The sequence below is a fragment of the Haemaphysalis longicornis genome, unplaced genomic scaffold, assembly GCF_048455015.1.
Source record: "Haemaphysalis longicornis isolate Haplotype H1 unplaced genomic scaffold, Haemaphysalis longicornis Haplotype H1 scaffold_333, whole genome shotgun sequence".
Classification (NCBI taxonomy): Eukaryota; Metazoa; Arthropoda; class Arachnida; order Ixodida; family Ixodidae; genus Haemaphysalis; species Haemaphysalis longicornis.
The window spans coordinates 19,323-36,185 of record NW_027526347.1 but is presented as its reverse complement, the minus strand read 5'-3'; positions in this window follow the sequence as shown (position 1 = coordinate 36,185).

Here is a 16,863-nt window from a genome sequence, read left to right as displayed (position 1 = left end):
GCAATGTATTAGCAATCTCCTCCTGCAAGAATTTTGTTAAAGCGATGAGTATTAGCTGAGAAATCGTAAATCAAAAACTGCGAATTATCGTCGCGCCGTATTTCCTCCTCCTTTCAACTGTTTCTTCGCTGTTGGCCTCCCCTCCCATGATGCTCCGCTCCTCAGCGGTGACGTACTTCCGCTATTGCGCTCCCACAGACTGCCGTCTGCTACGGGCCAGCTCTTTCGGCTTTTTCATCTCTGTAGACACCATGGACACAGGCTGGAAAAGCGAACGAATGACCTGGCCGCATGTGTGCGGCCTGGCCTTGCCCTTTCGCGGTGTACGTAGCTGCAGGGCTGCAGTTGGTATCGGCGGCGAACTCGCAGCCGCGTGGGGAGAATCGTGCGCTCGTTCCCATTGGTGCACCGCGCATTGTTTATCCAAAAAGCGCGGTCTCAGATGTGGCCCCGCTGGTGCCGGGTGTTATTTTGCGGTGGTTGTAATTCCTACTACCGGCGGCATGTGAAAAAAGACATCTTCAACCGACACAGAACCCGTGCACAAAACGCGCCGGATCGGATCGCTTTATCAGCGGCGATGAACGTGAAGGCGAAGAGCAAACCAACGCTGCACTCGATCAGCGAGAACCCGTGTTCTGACAAGCTGCACCCATGTGTTGCATTCAACACTGACGGGAAAGCGTTTGTTTGCACTTGTTTGGATAGTCGTAAAATGTCCAAACACTCCGGCACTCCGCTAGCAGATCAGCCGGCGAGACATTTCGGAAAACATTTGACAGATGGCGCCGTATGCATTAGTGTGTCGCTACGCAAAACTGATGAGACGCTCTACTAAAACTCCCATCGCGGTGTCACGTAGCGGGACGCAAAAATTTAGCGTTTAGCGTATGCAAAAGCCACAAACTCTGTACTAAAACTCTATTAGCAGCAAAATAGCGTGCGTATGTGAAACCGCTTGCGTTTACAAAGCTGCACGCCGAGCGCGTACGTTTCAAACCTAGTGACATCGTTTAAATACACTGGCAAGCACAGTGTAACGCAGTCAGATATCAACCGTATGCTCAGGTGACAAGCAAGAGCTTGTTTTATGTGGGGCGGAGATTGCGCATAAAGGCTCGTTCGCACTTGCGACGAAAGCGAGTGAGAGCGGCAGGAATTCCGTCGCTTTGTCGCGCGACGATAGTTTTTGTCGAATGGTCGGGACAAATTTTGGTTGCGCGACAGAATTCCCGTCGCTTTCGCTCGCTTTCGTCGCAAGCGGGAATGGAAAGTTCTGCCGCTGCCGTCTGCTACGCAGCTCGGAGGTAACCGCGCGATCTGCTCGGGCCGGATGAACGCGCACACTCCCGCATGGCAGCGCCCCAAGCGGCAGACGGCCGCGTACATCGCTCCCGGCGCCCGCCTGGAGCCCGCCCTCGGCACACTAGCCAGTATATTTCAGGCACTATAATGGAGGAAAGGTTTTTTGCTTCCGACGAACCTAGTTCTTTGCCCCTGTGTTTTTAAATACGTGAAGTAGTTAGCACGTCGTCCTCACGCAGCTCTGTATCGTCGTAGCATCGCTGATTGTCCGAACGAAGCTTGCAGCTAAGCCAATGCAGCGACCGAAGCTGTGTGTGTGTGTGTGTGCATCGCCTCCTGTGTGTTGTGGACGCGTTCGTTTCGCGATGAAATGCGACATTGTACTTCTGCGGGTGGATAGTGCTTCCCATGGTCTGGATTATCTTTCTCGAACGACGTACCACTCAACCTCGCATGGGGTATGTGCAGTGTGCCTGGCTAAAAGCCTTCTCGCTTGCGCGCCAGAGTTGTGACTTGCTGCTCGTCCCCGCAAAACGGGTGTGAGGTGAGTGCCGTATTTACGACGGGCAGGAGGAGGCAACTCATCGTCTGTCAATCGCGGTTCAGACTTGCAACGCATGTTGTGACGTTGCGTTCGTTCGAAACGCATCTCTGGATTGTTTTGAAGTTGAATAAAATGTACGCGTCAAACCCGGGCATTCGGCTCAGGGCGTTCTCTGCGATTGCACCAAAGAAGTGCCACGGGACTTTCTTTATGGTACGTACTCACGTAAGATAAAATCCACGTCGTGTTATGGCCGTGTTGCATTCAATACAAACGGTTAAGCGTTTGTTTACACTTGTTTCGTTTGTCGTAAAATGTCAAAGCACTCCGGCACTCCGCTGGCAGATCAACCGGCGAGCCGACGCTGAGCAGACGACTCATCTCTTTGCCGGAAGTGCGTGAAAAAGCCGCCCAATAGCAGGATGTCTAGCTCATGACGAACATCTGGGAATCGATGATGTAGACATGTGAAGATGGCGGCGTCCAAAAACACGAAGGAAAGGGTGAGAAAAAAGCGACAAACTTTGCAACAAAAGTGTGAGCTTTCCGCTGCGCGTAAAAGAGTAATACTTGGCACAGGTGACGTTGGCGACCCAATCTAGCGATTGCGCTAGTTCATTTAGTGTGCTCAAAATGCCTTTCAGGGCCCCTTTAAAGTTCCTAGTTAAACTTGCGGTGTGCACTTAAGTGCACTTACTGGTTTTGAATGTGAAACCATTGTGGCTTATGTTTGCACGCCACAAAGCCACAAGGGACATGCTGTCGTTTTGTGCTTTATTTCTCCTCTCGGAACCCTTTCTTTCACATTGAAGCGACATGCATTAAAAGCCATGTTTTGCGTTACGTCGCCGCAAATCACTTACCTGTAACAACACGTATCTACGTTCGATTCCCGTCTCTTCCACGACTCCTTTAGCACAGTAGCGGTCCCAGAGATTGGGTTTGGGGGGGGGGGGGGCGAATTTTTTTTTTTGGGGGGGGGGGGACGATAAAAAACCGCTCTCCTCCTTGCGCCAGTTCTGCGGAGGAGGTGATAACCATGCAGGGGTGTGCGCGTGTGCGGTCTAACCCCTTGTGCACAAATCACTTAGCCACACAGGGGTTTTTTGCGCCCCTTGGGCGGTGTAACGGCTGGCTCGAGTCCTCGTTTCTGACGGTCGCAACACGTTTGCGACCTCGCTCAAGTGGGATTTAACCTCGCGCAAGTGTAATGCTTAAAAAAAACACACAAAAAATAAGACGCTGAGGACCTCTTTGGGGGGGAGGGGGCGATCGCCCCCCCCCCCCCCCCCCCCCCTTGGGACCGCCACTGCTTTAGCAATATGGTGTCGCCGGCACTTTGGGTACCATCCCCTGTTTACAACTTCGGGTATTCAAAATCATGGGGCACATAATGCTTTCGTATGATATTTGTCAGGTGATTTAATTTGCTAAAGTATATATTAAGCTGAGGCACAGTTTTACACAAAAATATTTCTGTGGCAACGATGGACACGTATTTTAAAGTAACGAAAAGAAATAGACGTAGGTATAGGCACTTTATTTCATGTCTGTTAAAAGAAGCATGGTTAGGCAATATAAAAGGGTGCATTACCAGCTTGACAGGCAAGAGAATAAACGCAAGGATAGCAGTTTATTTCCAGGTCGTGTTATGGGATAGCGTTACTAGGTTCGTTCAGTGATTTTTTGTTGGCGAGAGGCACCCACAGAAGCCGCCCTCATTAGGCTTCTGCGGGAACGCGCCTTGACCCGACCTGACCCGGCTGACAACACGACGTAATTGAACTAAAAACAGAGCGGCAATAAATAAACACTGGGCTCTCAGAAATCATTGCAAGGCCTACATTATGGCTACAAAGAAGCATGTAGTATGGGAACCTGTAATGTGTTCTAAGAAGTAATTAGAACCACTAAATTGCCTAAATTACTTTTTCAAATTTTCCGCGGACCGGTTATCGCCCCAAGCTAACTCTGGGAAACGATGAATCACACCACATTACGCAAGCACAAGACTTAAAAATTTTGCTTATACGCCTTGCAATAAGTGTAACGCTTATATCGTTACTTTCGGTACAAGCTAAGTTTTAGCTCCAGTTTGGCGTTTTATTCTCCCAGCAAAGCAGCCAACTCAGAAATTTTTTTGTCGAAGTAATTGCCATAAGCACGTCATGCGAAGAACTTTTATTACATCACACGCCCCTATTGTCGTACTGTGAATCGCTTTTGCTCCAATGGCCGGATGAATAACGTTTTGAGAAGCCCTTGGGCGAAGCGCAAGGCTAAAATAGAAATGACAATTCGGTGCTAGATTCCGGGGGCTATTGGAAAGCCAAGAAGAGGAACAGAAATTTGAAGGTAAATTTTAATCTAGAAATTTCGGTGAGAATTGGGTAAACTAGAAAATAAGCCGAAAGACCACTCTCTTCTTACTCGTTCAGCTGCACGAAACTGATCCACGTGTGATGTCACCTAGCCGAGAAAAAGCAGGGTGCACACAATCGCACCCTGTCACTCGGCTTGTACAATTCCATCGTGTGATACAAATTAAAAACAGACACCGACCACGAGTGTTTAAATAACGAAAAAAAACCTCTTTTTTCGTTTTTTTAAACACTCGTGGTCGCTGTCTGTTTTTAATTTGTATCTTGCGTTTCCTCGGCCAGACGGGCTCCCGTCCAATACTTGATTTCATTCGATCGTGTACCATCTATTATACTCCACGTTAGGGGAATTTTCCCTGGGTGCTTTCAGTGGTTCGGTCGCCATCGGTCCTACATCAGATCCGATTACACGAAGTCCTTTTTGCTGTCATTTTGTACTGAAGTGCATTCTTCGTAAACAGGACTCGGCACAGCATCTAGTAAACCGAACAGAAAGCTCTCTGAGGCACTTTGCGAACAAATCACTCATCAGTGGCAACTCTCCACTTAGACACACGAACGTCTTCTGGCCTCTAAGTATCAATTTACAAAATCACTCTCAAGGCATGTGATATACGACAATATACGTAGTCTATATTACCGGGAAACGAAGCAGATTAAATTTACGCACACTTATATGTGGTAAACGCAAAGGCTTAAGTTTAAGCCCAGCTGCCGAACGGGTAGGCCCGGGTTGTGCACGCCGTTAAAACGCCTTCGGTGTCCGCTTACCGCTGCGCCGCAGTCTAAACCCCGTACAACATGGTGCACTTTTCCCAGCGACTTTGCAGATGCGGCGCCGCTCGTGCGGCAAAAGAACCTTTTTTCGTTGCGGCGGCAAAGTGCCAAATGTGTGGAACGGGCGGGGAGCCCCCACGGACGCCACTCGTGCGGCATAGAAGGGCCGGACCTGAGGCCAATAGGAACACAGCTATGTGAACGTCACGGCATCACCATTTGCATGCTTAACAACCAGATGGCCTTGCTTGTACGAGCGCAGCATAAGCGCGGGCGCACCAAAACAAATGCACGTGCGCTCACAACATGATGTCGCGTGCAGTTTTAAACGAATGCTTAATCGGTGTCCCCGCAAATGGTGGACATAACAGCACAGAAAAAGCGTGCAAAATAACCCGAGAAGAACCATCCGAGGTACAGCAAAATGTGCTAGCATAGCCTCCTTTATACTTCCTATAAAGAAGGCTATGGTATGGTGGCGTCTAGCCACCATGGCGCTAGGTATGCACCACAAGCGAGCCCAGGGTTGATTGCCATGTTTTTCTTCTCTGCTATGTGTGCGTATATTGACACATAATTGGCGATTGATATATGAAACCGCAAATAAACTCATTTACTTGAAAACTGCATGAAACCACTTGCCCAGAAACAACAATGCTTAATCGGTGTCCGCGCAAGTGGTGGACATAACAGCACAGAAAAGGCGTACAAAAAAACCCGACAAGAACCATCCGAGGTACAGCAAAATGTGCTAGCATAGCCTCCTTTATACTTCCTATAAAGAATGCTATGGTATGGTGGCGTCTAGCCACCATGGTGCTAGGTATGCACCACAAGCGAGCCCAGGGTTGATTGCCATGTTTGTCTTCTCTGCTATGTGTGCGTATATTGACACATAATTTGCGATTGATATATGAAACCGCAAATAAACTCATTTACTTGAAAACTGCCTGAAACAACTTGCCCAGAAACAACAATGCTTAATTGGTGTCCGCGCAAGTGGTGGACATAACAGCACAGAAAAGGCGTACAAAAAAACCCGACAAGAACCATCCGAGGTACAGCAAAATGTGCTAGCATAGCCTCCTTTATACTTTCTATAAAGGTGGCTGTGGTGCTAGGTACGCACCACAATCCAGCCCAGGGTTGATTGCCGTGTTTGTCTTCTCTGCTATGTGTGCGTATATTGACAAATAATTGGCGATTGTTATATGAAACCGCAAATAAGCTCATTTACTTGAAAACCACCTGAAACAACTTGCCCAGGAACTACAAGAAAACCTAGTTATTAAAATCACAGCAAGCTTTTCTTGTGGCAGACTTAATTTGGTCTGCAAACAATGGACCTCTGAAATGCGAAAATCGCGACGTTCGCAGGCCGTGTAGACGACATTTTCAGGCATTGCGAACTTCGCAAGTGCGGAAGTTCATTCCACGGAATTCGCAGACGAATAACGCACCATGTAGAACGGGCTTAAAACTGCCGAGTGAGTGCGAATATCGGAGAGGCGCGTGCAGAAATCCTGTTTATTCCTACGCACTCTCACCTTTCCTCTGTTTCAGTCCCTTTTCCTTCCGTAACTTTGGCACAGCGCCCAGTCCAATTGCCTAATTAGGCTTATAAGAAGCCTTCCAATTAGGTTGGCGGGACGTTTAGCGTTACGACGTGCCACTTGAAAAAAAGAAATCCTTGTACAGGCGTTGCCACAATATTCCGGACCACGCAAGTGGGTGACGAAAACCACCGAGCCTGCGCCCTGTGGAGGCAGGGCGCCTGCTGTCGAGACCAATGCGGCGCGCACGCACATCCCTCCGTGCGCATGCGCAGGAATGCAATTTGTTTTGGCTTTCAGCAGCCACGCTATTATTTTCAGTAAGGCGCCCCGAGGCGAAGCCTTTGTGCTATTATTTCTGCCGCGATTACCAATCTATGGCCAGAAGGGCCAAATGACCGCCTTTTGCGCCTGTGTTGTTCCTGTTCTGCATAATCGCCCTTCGAAAGGTTGTTTGTCTGTTTTGATGCAGTTAGCAGGTTACGTCTATCTTATTTGAATGATAAAGTAAAGAACAGAAAGCGTCAAGTATATCATTTAGGGTAACGACAGATTAGTACGCCGAGGACACATGCGCACACGCATGTGCTATCGGCCCAGATGCCGCAGACGTGTAATCGTATACGCACGGAATGCTATGAAGCCATCGCCTCCGGCGCGTTACTGACAATCGAAGCGCGCCGGCCGAAAGCTAAAAGACCTGCATGCCATAGAGTTTCACACTAGTATACACTATAGGAAAATCTGGCGCCACTGTCTAGGGGAGCGGCGCATCAGCGAGCGTTCGGTCATGTACCGGGCAGGCACGTTCCACTTGTCCTTTGCATGGCTCATGAACAGGCTGAAAAGTTGGCTCTGACTGTAAAAAAAGCAGCAATATTACCCTAGAAGGTTCATGAAGTTTGTTTTGTTTTTATAAAATTGACCCTCCACAAAAATAATTTGTCAGTGATTATTTAGAAGCTTCATGTACGACTTACAAGAAAAAAAATGTTACCCTTTTTTGTCGAGTTTGGCTTCGAGACAAAACGGAAGCCATATGGCTAGCTAAGCCAAGTGAGGAACGTCGCTAGCGGCAATGGCGCCGCCCACTGTGGCCCGCGACTGCAGCGATAGATTTACCTCTAATATATTAGTATGAAACTCTACGCTGCATGCCTACAAGTACTCAAGGACGCGCATGCGCTCCGTGTTTGTCACCACAGCAGGAGCCGCGCCTACACAGTGCTCAGCGGCATACCTCGGCAAAGTTGGCGCGGCTCACTCAAACTCACTCACAATTTTTTTTTTCGAATCACCACTCACTCAAACTCAGACTCAATGCTGAGCAGCACATCTGCGCTCACTCAAACTCAAACTCACATTGAGCGCAAAACTCAGAACTCACTCTGACTCAAAACTCAAAATGTACTCAAAACTCAAAATGTACTCAAACTCAAAATGAACTCAAAACTCAAAATGTACTCAAACTCAAAATGGACTCAAAACTTAAAATGGACTCAAAACTCAAAATGTACTCAAACTCAAAGTGAACTCAAAACTCAAAATGTACTCAAACTCAAAATGAACTCAAAACTCAAAATGTACTCAAACTCAAAATGGACTCTAAACTGAAAATGTACTCGAAACTCAAAATGAACTCAGAACTCAAAATGAGCTGAGAACTCAAAATGAATTCAGAACTCAAGTGGCCTCACAGAGATTGAGGCAGTGAGAGAGTGAGAGTGTGAGAGTGAGAGCGTGAGAGTGAGAGTGAGAGTGAGTGTGAGTGTGAGATTGTGAGAGTCAGTGTGAGAGTGAGAGTGTGAGTGAGAGTGTGAGTGAAAGTGAGAGTGTGAGTGAGAGTGAGAGAGAGTGTGAGTGTGAGTGATGTGTGAGTGAGAGTGAGAGTGAGAGTGTGAATGTGAGTGTGAGTGAGAGTGTGAGTGTGAGTGAGAGTGAGAGTGAGAGTGAGAGTGTGAGTGTGAGTGGGAGTGAGAATGAGAGTGTGAGTGTGAGTGAGAATGAGAGTGTGAGTAAGAGTGTGAGTGTGAGTGAGAGTGAGTGAGAGTGTGAGTGAGAGTGAGTGAGAGTGAGATAGTGAGAGTGAGTGAGAGTGAGAGTGTGAGTGAGAGTGTGAGTGTGAGTTGAGTGTGAGTGTGAGTGTGAGTGAGAGTGTGAATGGAGTGAGAGTGTGAGTATGAGTGAGAGTGAGAGAATGAGTGTGCCTGTGAGTGAGAGAGTAAGAGTAAGAGTGAGAGTGAGAGTGTGAGAGTGAGAGTGAGAGTGAGAGCGTGAGCGAGAGTGGGAGTGAGAGTGAGAGTGTGAGAGTGAGAGTGTGAGTGAGAGTGAGATAGTGAGAGTGAGAGTGAGTGAAAGTGAGAGTGTGAGTTGAGTGTGAGTGAGAGTGAGAGTGTGAGAGTGAGAGTGTGAGTGAGAGTGAGTGAGAGTGTGAGTGCGCCTGTGAGTGAGAGTGTGAGTGAGAGTGTGAGAGTAAGAGTGAGAGTGTGAGTGTGAGAGTGAGAGTGAGAGCGTGAGTGAGAGTGTGAGTGAGAGTGAGAGTGAGAGGGAGAGTGAGTGTGAGTGTGAGTGTGACTGAGAGTGAGAGTGTGAGTGTGTGGGTGAGAGTGAGAGTGTGAGTGTGAGTGTGAGTTGAGTGTGAGTGAGAGTGAGAGTGAGAGTGTGAGTGAGAGTGAGAGTGAGAGTGTGAGTGAGAGTGTGAGTGTGAGTGTGAGAGTGAGTGTGAGTGTGTGAGTGAGAGTGTGAGTGTGAGTGAGAGTGAGAGTGTGAGTGAGAGTATGAGTGTGAGTGTGAGTGAGTGAGTGAGTCTGAGTGAGTGAGTGAGCATGTGAGTGTGAGTGTGAGTGTGTACCTTTTGCTATATACCTTTTGCTATATCCTCATAATTAAAACCAGAAAGCATTTTTATATTTGTCCCACGTGATCCCCCTCGACGAGACCTTTAATTTGATACCCCACACACCCTAGCAGGGTCATATGGAATTCATACCAGTCAAAATAACCATGACTCTCATGACTGTAACCAGGACGCATTATTTAGGTGTCCGACGTGATTCCCCTCACTGGAACCTTCAATTTGACGCCCCACATGCTTCAGCGGCCTCACCTTGAATTTAACCCAATATATGACTCATAATGACTATCTCATGATTCGAACTACGAAACCTTTTTTTATTTGTACCACGTGATTCCCCTCGTCAAGACCGTAAATTTGATACCCTACACGCCTTAGCAGGGTCACTTCGAATTTTACCCCAATATAAGACTCGCCATGACAATCTAATGGTATAGCCAGGAAGCATTTTTGTATTTCTCCCACGTGATTTCGCTCATCAAGACCATTAATTTGATACCCATCACATCCTAGCGGAATCAATTTGGAATTAAACGAATCAATGACTAACCATGACTATCTCATGATATAGCCCTACCACATTTTTGTCCCACGTGATTTCCCTTATCGGAACCTTCAATTTGATGCCCCGGACACCCAGTGGCATCATTGTGAATTTTAACCTAATTTATGACCCATTTTGACTATGTCATGATAATAATCAGAAAGCACGTGATTACCCTCATCGAGACCTTTAATTTGATACGCCACACGCCCTAGCGTCATGAACTTGAATTTTAACCGAATCTATGACTTACCATGACTACGTCATGATATATCCATAACTCATTTTCATCCCGAATGATTCCCAACATCGAGACCTTGAATTTGATTCCCCACATGCCCTCGCAGCGTCATTTTGAATTTTAACCCAATCTATGACTCATTATGACTGCCTGATGACTACAATCAGGAAGCATTTTTATTTACCCCGCTTGATTCCGTTAATCCGGACCTTTCATTTGATACCTTACACGCCTTAGCCTCATCAGTTTCACTTTTCACCCAATCTAATGTGGTCATTATTCTGTCTTAAGGGGTGCTGCCCAGTCAATTCAGCTAATTCATTTGAAACAGCAGAAAGGACAGCCCCCGCCCCCCATTTCCCCCCGGCTCTCACCTCTTCCTTTGTGACCCCTAGTATATCAAGCCGTTAACAGTAGCAGGAGAACAACCAGCACGACAGCGCCGCCGTGTGCTTTCGCACCACCCTTTCCCACGCTCTTAGTGGATCCGTCAGGACGAAAAGTTAGGACAACCCTTTTTTATGACCTCACCAGTCAATTATCACTCACGTGCCCAGCCGCGAAAATTAGGTATACAGCAAGTGCTCATGGCCATAAAAATTCAACAAAAAACTAAAAAAAAATCAGACACCCCCACCCTCCCAACCGCTCATGCAGATCGCGATTGGTGCCGTACCCGCAGGTAACCTGAATTCCGAGCCCACTGTGACGCATGAAACTTAACAGCCAACCATAGCTGCCTGCTAGGCTACTCATATGTACTCAAACTCAAAATGGACTCAAAACTCCTATGTGCTCAGAGCTCAAAATGTACTCAAAACTCAATATGTAATCAAACTCAAAATGTACTCAAACTCAAAACGTACTCAGAACTCAAAATGGACTCAAACTCAAAATGTACTCAGAACTCAAAATGTACTCAGAACTCAAAATGGACTCAGAACTCAAAATGGACTCAGAACTCAAAATGGACTCTAACTCAAAATGGACTCAAACTCAAAATGTACTCAGAACTCAAAATGGACTCAAACTCAAAATGCACTCAGAACTCAAAATGGACTCAAACTCAAAATGCACTCAGAACTCAAAATGGACTCAAACTCAAAATGTACTCAGAACTCAAAATGGACTCAAACTCAAAATGTACTCAAAACTCAAAATGGACTCAAACTCAAAATGTACTCAGAACTCAAAATGGACTCAGAATTCATTAGGTCTCAGGCGTACTCAAACTCAATCGGACTCAAACTCAGTCGGGATCACTCGGCTCAAACTCACTCAAGCTCAAACTCACCATGCCACACTAGCCTCGCGCTCACTCAAACTCAAACTCACGCGTGAGTTTGAGTCCAAATGAGTCTGAGTGAGTGGACTCATGAGTGAGTTCGCCGACCTCTGCTCAGCGGTAGATTTCTGTGCGCGCTCGCGTCGTCCGGAATACTGTGTCCCCGCCGATGCGTGCACCTTAGGGGGGGAAGCCGATAGGTATCGTTGTGCTTAACGTCATTCTTTCACAAAACCGTGTTTGTATCGCCGAAAAGGGCGCATTTTGCGGCACTGTAATTTAGTGTGTGCCTAATTTCTATTTCTGTAATTATCATATTCGACTTACTCATGCAATTCTCAGTTCCGTGCAGTAAAGCCCGTTTCTAAGTCGAAAGAGCAGTCCACATTCACTAGGTCTACCCTTAGTCAACTAGACATGCAGCCTCCGGGACGTTCCGAATGCGTACTTGTATCGCGTTCGGGAGGCACTGGGTTCCATTCAATCTCCCGCAATTTTCATTGACATTTCTTTAATGTCTTTATCTTTGTTCTCTTTGCGCCGTGGCCCCTTTTGTCAGCCCACCTCTGTGTTGCGACAACGATGACGCGTTTTCAACCGACTGAGTAATCTAATCATGTTGCATTATAAGTAAACATTTCTATTGACGTGACATTGAAGGGGTGTCTTCAAGGTGGTATCGTTATTATAGTACAGTGTTAGACCCCGCTAATGCGACCGCCCACCAAATACTAGCTTCTGCTGGTTCGCGAGAGACACTGGGACAGGGCGCGCTCCCAAAGCTCAGGGTAAATAGAATACGTTATGGAAGGGATGCATCTGGTCATCTATATAATTTCGTAGAGGGTGATATCCGCATGCATCCCTGGCTCGGTGGAGAGGGCAAATCGGATGGGGTTGAGGGGAAACTGGAAGTAGCGCAAGGAATGCTGAAACGGGTTCGTTAGAAGTGTCCGAAGGGCTCGCACCTTTCGGTTTAGAGGCTCTTTAATATAGAAGAAAGTTCTTTATTAGAAGAATACGAGAACCTTTCCAATCAAAATAGCGTTTACCTAGTGAACAATGTCGTCTTCACGGTACTCTGTTAAGAAACTGGAAAGAGGAATGACGGACGAAAAAGCAGGAGTGCCTGAAAGACCAGGAAAATGGCAGAAGAGTCAACTACGGTGCGTTGCCTTTGACACAGAAATGGTAAAAACCTTGGTTTGTTGAAAAGTTTAGTTTCTGAATAAACCTGGACTCATTAAAGTGTGTTACCACATATTTTGACTTGACGCTGCTGGGAACTGCAAGACTGCGGAGCAAAATTCGTTTTTGCAATGTTTTGTTTTATTTAAACAGGAAAGTGTTTCATTGCTGGATACACAAAGGTTTAACTGACGTCATATTCATCACGGAAATGACACCAGTACAACGGAGCTAGCGGAGTGCAAAGGGTCCACCCTTAAACGCAGGGTGTTCTTGTGGGGAGCAACCTTTCGTACTAAAGAGTACGTTATACTTGGGGTTGTTCGTTTTCTGGTTCTATATTTCAACACGAAAATGTTTTATGTCGGTATACACCAAGATTTCACTGACATCATATCCGTCGTGGAGATGACGCCAGTACACCTTTGCCGAAGCGACCCGCCAGCAGGATGTCGCTCGCCAAGCACACCCACAAGACAGCCACCGACCCTCAAATCATGTTCAGCTGCAGATCTCGCTGCACATTTCACTTTCGTGTATTACCGATTTCTATTACAGAGAAATCAACCATACGTTTTTTGGAAATCACCTATAGAGATGTCAAAGGGCCTAGAAATATTCATCTTGCATCTGCGCAAGCGCAGCAGCGCCACCAAACGTGATGAACTACTTCCCCTGACGCACAGTATCTCCTTATCACAGTATCTCCTTATTGTCACCATTCGTGTGTGCTGCACACAGCAGCAGATGGCAGCAGTGAAATGTTTTGAGGTAACGAGAAAGCTTCTAAAAAAGTCTTGACTCCAGCTCAGGGTCCGGAGCATAGACAAAGTAATGTTGGTGAATGGGGAAAGACCAAATCATACTTCCATAAGCAAGTGCGGAGCGCCCTTTTTGGCAAAAAATATATTTTACAGGCACCATCCTCAGATTGTTCATGTCGTATGACACCGTAGTGACCACGCACACACTGAAACACAATACTACACCCACAATGCTTTAGAGGTGATGAAAATAGTAAACATCCTGTGCGGAATGTTTGTCCGTACAGCCTGTTCCCAGTAATTACGTAGTGAAGTTCAGCTTCCGATGCCGTGAATGTAGTCAACATATTCAGTTGGTGACAGAAGAAGTAAGCCACTGCAACACAGAACGATGTCTGGCATTGTTTGCAATGTGTCAACGTAGAAAACATTATGTGCCTGAAGCTTGTGCGTGGGAAGCCTGCTGTTTTTGTTCAGTCAGAAAAACCTTGCAATCAGAGAACGTGGTCCCATTGTTCGGCTGGTAAAGAAGAATGACACGCATTGCTTCTTCGAAAACATAAAGCTCAGCCGATGTTCCGTAGTGATTTCCTTGTGCAATAACCGAATGTTGCCAGGCCTAGCTTTCCGTATGTGGGCGGCTAGTCATACCTCGAGGGTCGAGATGGCCACCTCATTGCGTACAGTTGAAGGTGCGTTTGCTCCCAAATGGTCCGCATGGCTTCGTAGGAAGGCGAGACTTCACCAGACTCCAGGCTGAGTGGTTGATGTGTCCATTGTAACAGTTTCTATAAGCGTGTTCGCTTTCTGTGAAGACAATTTCCGTCTCTCAGAGATATTGACGGTGCTATATCCGCTTCTTCGGCGTCTAGTGCAGTGTTTGTCGAGAATATGATAGACGCATCCGGTCATAACAAGACATTCGTACTGCCTAAACAGTAGCAAGGACGAAAGAAAAACTGCGCGACGCTATTCCGGTGTTTCGAGCCATCAGCACAATCACCGTGAATGCTTGCCTTGTCTGGCAGACATATATGTATATGCTTATCGCCAGAAGACCTACGGCTTGTGCGTCTGTAGATTGAAACGTGCAGTTCGGAAATGCGCTGGGATAATAGACATGAGGTCACTTCCACAGCTCCCAGACATTCCGTTGAATTCTTGTTCGTGTCATATGATGGGCATTGTTTATGCAGGACATATATTTACAAACAATGGCCCCGTTTTACCATGCCGTTATCGGCACCGGTTTCTATGGAGGTGAATTCAGACCACGCCGATTGTGCGAATTGGGCTGCTGAGCAGGAATGCGACAGCCTACAATGAAAAAATATTTCAACAGCCTATACCAAATTTTATACAGAAGATCTGTGAAGGACGCAACTTCGATTTTACACAGGGTTCTTGGAATCAGTTGAGGCCGAACCTAGGTGTGCAGCAAATCTCAGCAGATACTCATCAAAAATTGAGTTGTATATTTCTTCATTCATAAAAACCATCTGCCGCATCCATTGGTTCTAAAATATTACGATTAGCCCCCCAAAGCAAGGGGGAAAATAGTGAATGCAAGTATGGAATGTCGTATACCTAGCAACCTTTGCGAACCAGACCGACTTCTCTTATAGCCACCACGCCTACTTACCAGCCACACGGAAACTTTCGGTGACCTCCAGCTCCTAAAAAAATATCTGTTGCCATCCTTCTAACCAAGCTAATCTAACTCGTGTTGCATTAGAGCTTGCTACCAGAAGAGTTTTGTGAGAATATGAACTTGTATTGAACTTACTACGGTGCAAACTTCACAACTCCCAGTTAGCAATTTGTTTTATTTCATGGTGAACGTAGGCGCTATTTCCACGTACTCAAGCCATGCAGTGGTTCAGAGCAGGATTACAGGAATAACGAACTATCAGACCATACTCTGTCTGCTAAATTAAAACGAGGCAAGTTAACGATCCCCAGTGCAAGCATCTTTTATTCACTGGAAGCGATACTGTTGGAGTCTACATCTTAATAACATATATGTCCAAGATAGTTGATAATCCTTAATTACCGCCTTCTTTCATCTGTCAAGTACTTTGTGTGTAATTTTCGCTCTTGGCTGTGGTGAAGTATACACCGTATACCTTACATAACCCTCAGAAAGATCACTTCGGCGTTCGTATTACTACCTTAATATTAGACCGACATAGCGTTAGGCCTTTCGTACAATCCTCATAAGGCTTCAACTGACATGAGTACTGTGTATACTGTCTGTGGTAAATATTCACGCTGATAAAGAGCAGTGGCTTAACCTTAAAGAGACTAGAAAAGCACATGTGCTTAGGGTACTACGATTAATAGCAATTTATGGACTTCATGTCTCCGCATGGTCAAACACAAAACAAAGCAAAGTGTGCCAACAAATAATGCGCACTCCAAACGTGGCTGGTCCTACATGAAGGATTTTTTATATACGCGATATTACAAATACATGCTTTCTCGCCTACCCTCTATAATTGCACAAAGAACAGCAGAAAAAAAGTCGCACTTCATCCTCTTTCCTTTTCGTCAGCACTAGAAATACGGCACTCAGCATCATCACATTTTAATAATCCCAAGAATAATCCGAACAGCTCTTACAGCATGATTAAATTCAAGTAGTTGTCTAGTTGTCGCAAGAACGTTCCAGGAGCAAAAAAAACTTGCAGAAATATAATACAGGAATGCACAAACCTTTGTGTTCTACCATGGCATGGGAGCTTCGAGGGCCAATCCCGGCGTGAGTAATGAACGTGTTTTGATATACGTAGTCGTGCACAGCAGACACCGCATTCCGTATTGCTTCTTGCCTGGAAAGAGCAAGGCACAAACATATTTAAAATAACAAAACATTGCAGGACATTCTCCTTCTAGTTTGTGGTAGGGCCGCTTATAGAAAGAGAAAAACCGGAAAATAATAAAAATAAAAATGAAGTACATCTTTCAACCAGAACTCACAACAGGCTAGCTTCGTCTTTGTAGAGCCTACAGCAAATCATCTGCAATAACTAACGTAAAACGCGAACAATACTGAGCAAACGAAATACGGATTCGATGAAATAAGGGAACTAACGCTATTATCAATTACATGAATTTGCGTGTCAAGGAAGAAATTGGCAGCTGAGCATACAATGCGCCGCGAAAAAATAAATCGAACTGTGCGCATCAGCGGTGAGAAAAAAAAACAATAACAAACTGCTTTGTAAACAACGGAAGAAAAATGCACCTCGAAGAACACCGAAGTGTAATTGCCAAGATTAGTGACCCAACTGAACAAGCCCCTCAACTTTTGAGTCTAACAAGCGCACGCCACAGCGCGCAGGCTGTAGGTGCCTGCTTTCCTCTTTAGCAAAAACTCGCGCTTCCGAAAGCGAATATTGTTGCAGCTGCCCGGTTGTCCTATTTA